Consider the following 7,408-nt stretch of genomic DNA (forward strand, 5'->3'; position numbering starts at 1 on the left):
TAAGAATTACGTGACAAAACATCAAAGCAAATAGAATTTTTCTGGTCAGAAAAGAAAATGCAGAACTTGGAGAGAGAGTTTAGCAAAATTATGTGAATAGTTAGGTGCAAAAACTTATGAACAGGTCGGTCTTTATATTTTTTATAGAAAGAACAAAACAAGAACAAAGATTACTCTGTTAGATGAATGAATTTATCTTTGATGAGAACAATGTAAGCATTGAAATTCTGTCTTAGCATGGTTCTGAATCTCCTTTTCTAGAAATATTGAAGAATGGAAAAATGCCTTTTCTACGTAGGATTAGACCTATTTTTATCTTTGTTTTTTTGCACATTAGTAATGAGGCAGATTTTTGTTTAAAGGCTAGATATTAGAATACTGTTGCCTGAACAGCTATGGTAGATATAGAATGTAATGATATTTGAAGTTTACATACATAAGCAAAGAAGTGCAAGCCCAGCTCACAAAGGGATATTTGATCCTCTGTCAAGAGAAAAGCTAAAATCACATGCTCAATAGTAACCTAATGGGTTTATTTGGACCATACTCTCACTCTCTGACAAACAGAAAAAGATCTGGATAGGAAATTGTCTTTGCACACACAAAATTCTGGCTTAATTCTCCTTCCTATGCAACTGTACCTCAGTTAAAACAACAACAACAACAATCTGTCTTGAAAAACTCAAGAACCTGGACTACTAAAAATAAAAAGGAAATTTTAATGTAGTAAACAAATTTAGTGAGCACCATGTGTATTTTCTGTTATTAATGAAGACATGATACATTTTTAAAGTATGTATTTTTTAGAAACAAAAAAAACAAAAACAAAACAAATCTAGGAGTCTTGACTAGAAAAAATTCAGCCCAACTGTTATCCCTCTCAATCAGAAGTGGGTTTTAGCACCAATCAGCAACCCCTCCTCCAGCACACAAAAGCACTGCCATTTGCCTTGTGAGCAGAACATAAAACATATACCTTAGCTATTGAATTTGAACATTAAGCAGAATCACTGCAGAGCACATTTTGATGGGTTACTTCAATACTCACCTAGTCTAGTTCACAATATCTGTCTGTACATCCAGTTTATACATATTCTGCAGGTATATTGAACAATATACCGTCTATGTTCCCATTATTTATTTTTACATGGCAGTTCTTGTAGCTCAAGCAAACGTTAAGATCATAAAGAGCTCTCTTGAAGGAAATTCTCAGGTGAAGGTACGTTAATGAGAAACCTTAAAAGTTAAACAAATCTGGTTCTTTTTTACTAAACTGGTGGGATAAAAGCAGAATGGCTATTATGAAGAGTAGCTTCATTTGTTTCCTCATGGGAAAAGACCAAACTTTTCTGGACTGCTTTAATTTAAAAACAAAGTCAATTAAAAAAATAAAATATACACCTTGGGATATTACAAAACTTGAAATAATGGTAGGTATTATGGAATGGGAAGCAGAGTTTTGTTTTTTGTTTTTTTCATTTTTTTGTTTTGTTTTTTGTTTTGTTTTTTTCAAAAAAGGAAACTATAACAGATTTTAAGGGAAAAAAAACAAAACATACCAGAACTCTGAATACGGGCAGTACTACGCAGACTCTATAGTGCAGAACACCACAAAAGAATCAGTTCTACATTGGTAATAGCATAAGAGTGACGTGGGGGCTTATGTTTCAGAGAAGAGGAAAGACTGCAGGCATAGGTTTATTATAGACATGATATTTAGCAACATAAAAATGATACCTTCCAGCTGGGCACAGTGGCTCACGCCTGTAATCCCAGCACTTTGGGAGGCTGAGTGGGTGGATCACATGAGGTCAGGAGTTTGAGACCAGCCTGACCAACATAGTGAAACCCTGTCTCTACTAAAAACACAAAAAAATTAGCCAGGCGTGGTGGTGGGTGCCTGTAATCCTAGCTATTCCGGAGGCCGAGGCAGGAGAATCGCCTGAACCAAGGAGGCAGAGGTTGCAGTGAGCTGAGATCATGCTGTTGCACTCCAGCCTGGGCGACAGAATGAGACTCCGTCTAAACAAAAAACAAACAAATAGAAACAAAAAACCTTCCAAACGATTCCCTGCATGGGGCAAAATTCGTTTTTCACTGCTAGGCATAGGAAGGATTAAGAAAGTGGAACAAATTCCCTTGTAACTATAGTATCTCTCATGTTTGAATAGCAAGCATGTTCAATCTGTTGCTACATGTTAAGAAAATATTGAGGATACATATGAATAAAGCAAAATAAGAAAAAAGGCTAAATTATGATCTTTAAAAATGAGAATAAAAATCTGTTTTTAAGCCAAGTAGGTGTGATTCTGATAATTATTATATATGATATAACCCACAGAAAGCGAGGCCAAGAAATAAAGCTGCATATTGTTCAGTACTTGGACTTGATATTGTCCTAGAAAAAACAGTGATAAGTCAACAAATGCATCACACATACAACTAAAAAGTCTCCTTCTGGTTTCATATAAATTTAAACAACAATCTTCCTAGGCTAATTTTTCTCCTGTGTCTAATAAACCTTCTACATGCAGGACCAGTGTAAATCCCTCTACCCTTTCAAACACTAGATCCGAACATCCAGGAACATTCTGCAGTGCAACGTGCCTTGAGAAAGAGATGAATTCTGTAGTACCAATGACATAACTGATCGAGGAAGCTGGGAAGAGATTAACACTGATGGGAGCCAGTCAGGCAATGGTGGTTTGTTTCTCCTTAGGTGTTTCCTCCATCTGCTGCACAATCAGTTCATAGAGGGCTCTGCAGATCTTTGCATAGCCCTCTCCTGTAAGATGCAGAAAATCAAATATCTCATGGCAGGAGATGGCACTGTCAGGGTGCATGAAGCCCCTGTCTGTATGCAGGACCTACACATGGGCAAGCTTCAGCAAGGAAACCTTGAGAAGCTAGTTCACCTTTTGCCTCAAAGGGTTGGGCTTCTTACCTCAAGGTAACACTTCCAATACAAGAATTTTGCCTTGTGGTTGCCTTATATTGATAAATTGATGAGTGAATGATGGCCTTGATCCCACCTTCTAACTCTACTGCTGTATTTTCATGGTTGCTTGTTCCTACCCAGACAACAATGACCTTAGGTTTAATATTCTCCAGTTCTCTACTCTTTAGTTTCTATAAAACATGTCTCGTATCTTCCTCAGTTCCAAAATTCAGTGCGTGAAATGGGGAAAAAAGCTCTCGCCATATCTCGTGTTGCTGCATTAACTGCACCATGGGGTCTCCAACAAACAGAACATTAGGCTTTTTGTCTTTACCATCCAGGACAAATCTGTTGTGCTGAGATATCCATCTGTCGTCTCCTTGAATATCTTCCACTGCATGTGGAATAGCTGCTGTGTTTGAGTCTGCTTGGCTCATTCTACACTCACGTAGAGGGTCCATGGAGGCCCTACAAGGTTGTAGCATTGACGGGTGGTGCGTCTGTCACTTGCTCAGTTCCTGCGGCCCTCCTCTGGCGCAGACCTCCTCAGGCCCCAGCACCAGCAGCAGCCTAGAGATATTTTTATCCCAAAGAAAAAGAATTTAGGTAACTTCTTTATGGGATTTGTCAGCTCTAGATTTCTTTAACAAATTCTTAATTATGCACATAAGAAATAGATACGTATATAAAGCAAACATGATTCCTTCAATAACTTGAGGTAAGCATTTGAGAAGCAAGAGCATATCCTCTGGAATGCTGTGTTAGTAGCTTATGCTTCTATTTCTTTACACTCAGAGTCAGGATCATGACTTCATGACTCCCCATATGTCTCACACTTAGCTTTATTCAATAAGGGAATCTCTTTTTCTTACAGTGATTTGGTGTTTTTGTGTATCTCCTTCATAATAGAAAAGTAATTCATTTCACTATCAACCATCATAGATTTTATAATTAACATTTTAAATCTTGTTTAAATTTTGTCATAGAGCATATTCATCAGTTTATGGGATCTATTGTCATCATTTCCTTCATTTGCTCTAGTTTCGATGTACCACCTGAAGAATCCACCATACTTTTAAGCTTTCAGTTCAGAATGTCTAGTTTTAGTTACTGCAAATAGGTACTCATAATACAGGTGATTCTTTCAGTCTTTGAAATATGTTATCTTTCTGTAACTTGCAGCATACCCAGCAAATAAGTCTTATTAAGACAGAATGCTATATAGGGGCTATTTACCCTGGTTTAGCCCAACTTGAACATCAAAATCAGGACTAAAGACTATACTAGTGATGTAGTCTCCATAAAGTTCAGTCACTTGCCCAGAGGATTTACAGACAACAGCAGAATTTGTGAATGACTGAAATCTATACTAAAGGATAAAAACTATAAATGTTTTAAAGTATATTCTTTTTTTCCTTTTTCTTTTCTTTTTTTTTTTTTTTCAAGAGACAGGGTCTTTCACTTTGTCATCCAGTTTGAACTGTAGTGGTATGATCATAGCTCACTGCAGCCTCAGACTCTTGGGCTCAAGTGATCCTCCTGCCTCAGTTCACCAAGTAGTTGGGACTATAGGAGCATGCCACCATCCCTGGTTAATTTTTGTGTTTTTTTTTTTTTTTTTTTGTAGAAATGGGATTTTGCTATGTTGCCCAAGCTGATCTCAAACTCCTGGGCTCAGCAATCTTCCCGCCTCAACCTCCCAAATGGCTGGGATTACAGACATGAACCACCATGCCTGTTTGGCAAGTTCTTATATTTAAAAGAAAACTGTTTCTCTGCTCACAACACTTTTGATACCAAAGGCATGGGAATTTTTCTTCTTGTACCAACCAGTTCTCTAACTTTCCAGACACAAACTGAGTGTCCTATAGCTTAATTCAATTCTGACACTGACTACGCATAGTTAAGACAGATCTCATAGGTCAAGGGTTCAGTCCCAGAAGACTGCCCTACTGCCAGTCACAAGTACTGGTTGTCCAGGGTATCCACACTTCTGTCCAACTTAGCTACAAATCAGGGGTTCCCATAATCCTCCCCCCAGGCTTGGGAATCTGACTAAGGAAAAATGGAATTAATCATACATTAATTCCATTGTCCAGGGTATCTACACTTCTGTAACTTAGCTACAAATCAGGGGTTCCCATAATCCTCCCCCCAGGTTCAATAATTTGTTATAACAGCTCACAGAACTGTTGGAACATCTTTCTCTCTCACACACACACACATGTACACACACACATAGTTTAGTGCACTTGACCTCTGTGCTCTTTGCAATATATACAATGTATATATTGCAGGGATGTAAAATATATATATATATAAAATATATGCTGCAAAGGACTATATATAGATTAATAGATCTCTATATGATATATCTATATCATACAGATATGTGGATGTAGATAGATATAGTTAGATACAGATATACACATAGAAGCACTATATGTGTGTATGTGTGTGTGTGTGTGCATGCATATATATATATATACACACACATATATATATATATATAGTCAAATCTGGCTTCTTGATATTTTAGTTTAGAAAGGAACATTTCAAAACTCTTTCTGATGTAATAGTCACTTATTTGGGGAAGAGGAGGTGGTGTCTGAGTTGATAAGAGAAAAATGGACTCTTCCATGAGCTTCCATTTTAGGAAGAGGTGTTAGCCATTTCACATGAATTATGAATTACTATGTTAGTGACATTGAAAGCAATCTCCTTCTGTATGATTTTTTCTTCTTCCTCCTCCTCGCCTATCACTGCCACCACCTTTAATAAATCTTATACATTTAATTTTCATTTTACCAAAGAGAAAGAGATCAGGAAAATGAATGCATCAGAAGGAGTGCTTTCAGACACAAAAGGTCAACCCGCATTCCAGGTAGGGTTGCTCTTCTTGTGAACAAGAGGGTGGCACAGAGCAAATAGCAGATGTAGAACCCATGATTCAGATTAGAAGTATGTTGATGTCAAACGGCAGGTGGTTGGTTAGGGGTTGGAGGAAGTTCTTTTACCAGGGAAGAATACAGACAGACATAAAGTTTTGATAGGCCTAAGGACAGAGCCAGGGTACTTGAGACACAACTAGAGTCTAAAGTAGAGACTGCAGAAGGGATGCCAGAGGTGCCCATTGCAAACACTCAGAGACATGGGTTCAGGGAGTCCTACATCCAAACCAGAAATTGATGCAGGATCATGGATGTAAAGCCAATGTCAAGCATTTCTAGGGCATGAATGGCTTTCAGAGCAAGGTTACCAGTCAGTGCCCTGGAAATGGTAGAGCAACTGCTCCAAACTCAATGTTCCCTATTTTGAAGGACTGGATTTTGATGTTGACTGGGCGTAACAGCATGAACTCTAGGGAATCAGGTTCTTAATGGTTCCAGGATTAGATACAGATGACATCCTCGTCAAGGAAAAATTCCAGTTTCATATAGGTATCACTATAACTCTCTTCTCAAACTTTAAGGAGGCAGGTGGCACATTTGGAAGGACATGAAAGATTTCAGGCTTCAGGTTGCAATCTTCTTTCCCGGGATGAAGTCCTTCAAGCCCATGCCTCTCTCCACTAACTGATAGCAGCAAGTTTTCATTATCCTGCAAGTAGTTGCTAAAACCATTCACTATTAGTGAGGTGAATTTTAAAAAATCATTCATTGTATTAATAGTATTGGCCTGCTTCAGAGGTTTTTTCATTTTTCTTCTTCATTAAAGAAACATGGCATGTATCCTAGATATTAGAGTTGCTATTATTGGAAGGAATAGTAGCACCATCACTTAATTTTACTTACACATTTTATTATGTTTGTCCAACTGAGTATTATTATGTCCCAGAATAATGGAAGATATTCATAACCTTCAATCTCAAAATAAACCAAAGACTTACAGTTTTCCCCAGATACCTCTAGTCTTGAATTCAAGTATTATTCCTTCTTGCACATTCTTCCATTTTGTTCTATGAGAATTTTAAATATTGCTTCAAACCCCTGAAGATTTCATGAACTTAATCACAGGCTGTATTTGAACAGACTTCACTGATAATTAATGAGTTGAATGTGTTTAACTATTACTCATTGTCCAAATAAATGCAAAATAAAGTACCTTAATTTAAATGTACAAAATACTCATCTATAAATTCATAAGCAATAAAGTTATATAGTTCCATTTCTTTGACTAAGATAAAAATAGAATGTTAGCCCCTTGATAATATTTTCTTATACTAAAGAAAGATATCACACTTTTGATTATCTATCAGCTTTAATATTTACTGATATGGACAAGCACTAGTGTCTGCTAAATGCGGAGAAGCCTTGACCTACTTTATTTGGTTTTGACATTTTGCATTTTAAAATGCAGGATCAAGAATTGTAGATTTTTATCATCTCTCCTTAGCCTTCTTTATAATAAAGAGAACACAAGGAAATTTTGGAAAGAGAAATAATACAGGGCTCATGAGGCCAATTTGGT

General features: G+C 37.1%; 1 pseudogene; it reads right to left on the reverse strand.

Annotated features, from left to right (window-relative positions):
- Window positions 1-2,690: 2,690 nt before the first annotated feature.
- LOC104678564 lies at window positions 2,691-3,375 on the reverse strand (annotated as a pseudogene).
- Between the last annotated feature and the right edge of the window lie 4,033 nt (window positions 3,376-7,408).

This window comes from Rhinopithecus roxellana, chromosome 10, assembly GCF_007565055.1.
Source record: "Rhinopithecus roxellana isolate Shanxi Qingling chromosome 10, ASM756505v1, whole genome shotgun sequence".
Lineage (NCBI taxonomy): Eukaryota > Metazoa > Chordata > Mammalia > Primates > Cercopithecidae > Rhinopithecus > Rhinopithecus roxellana.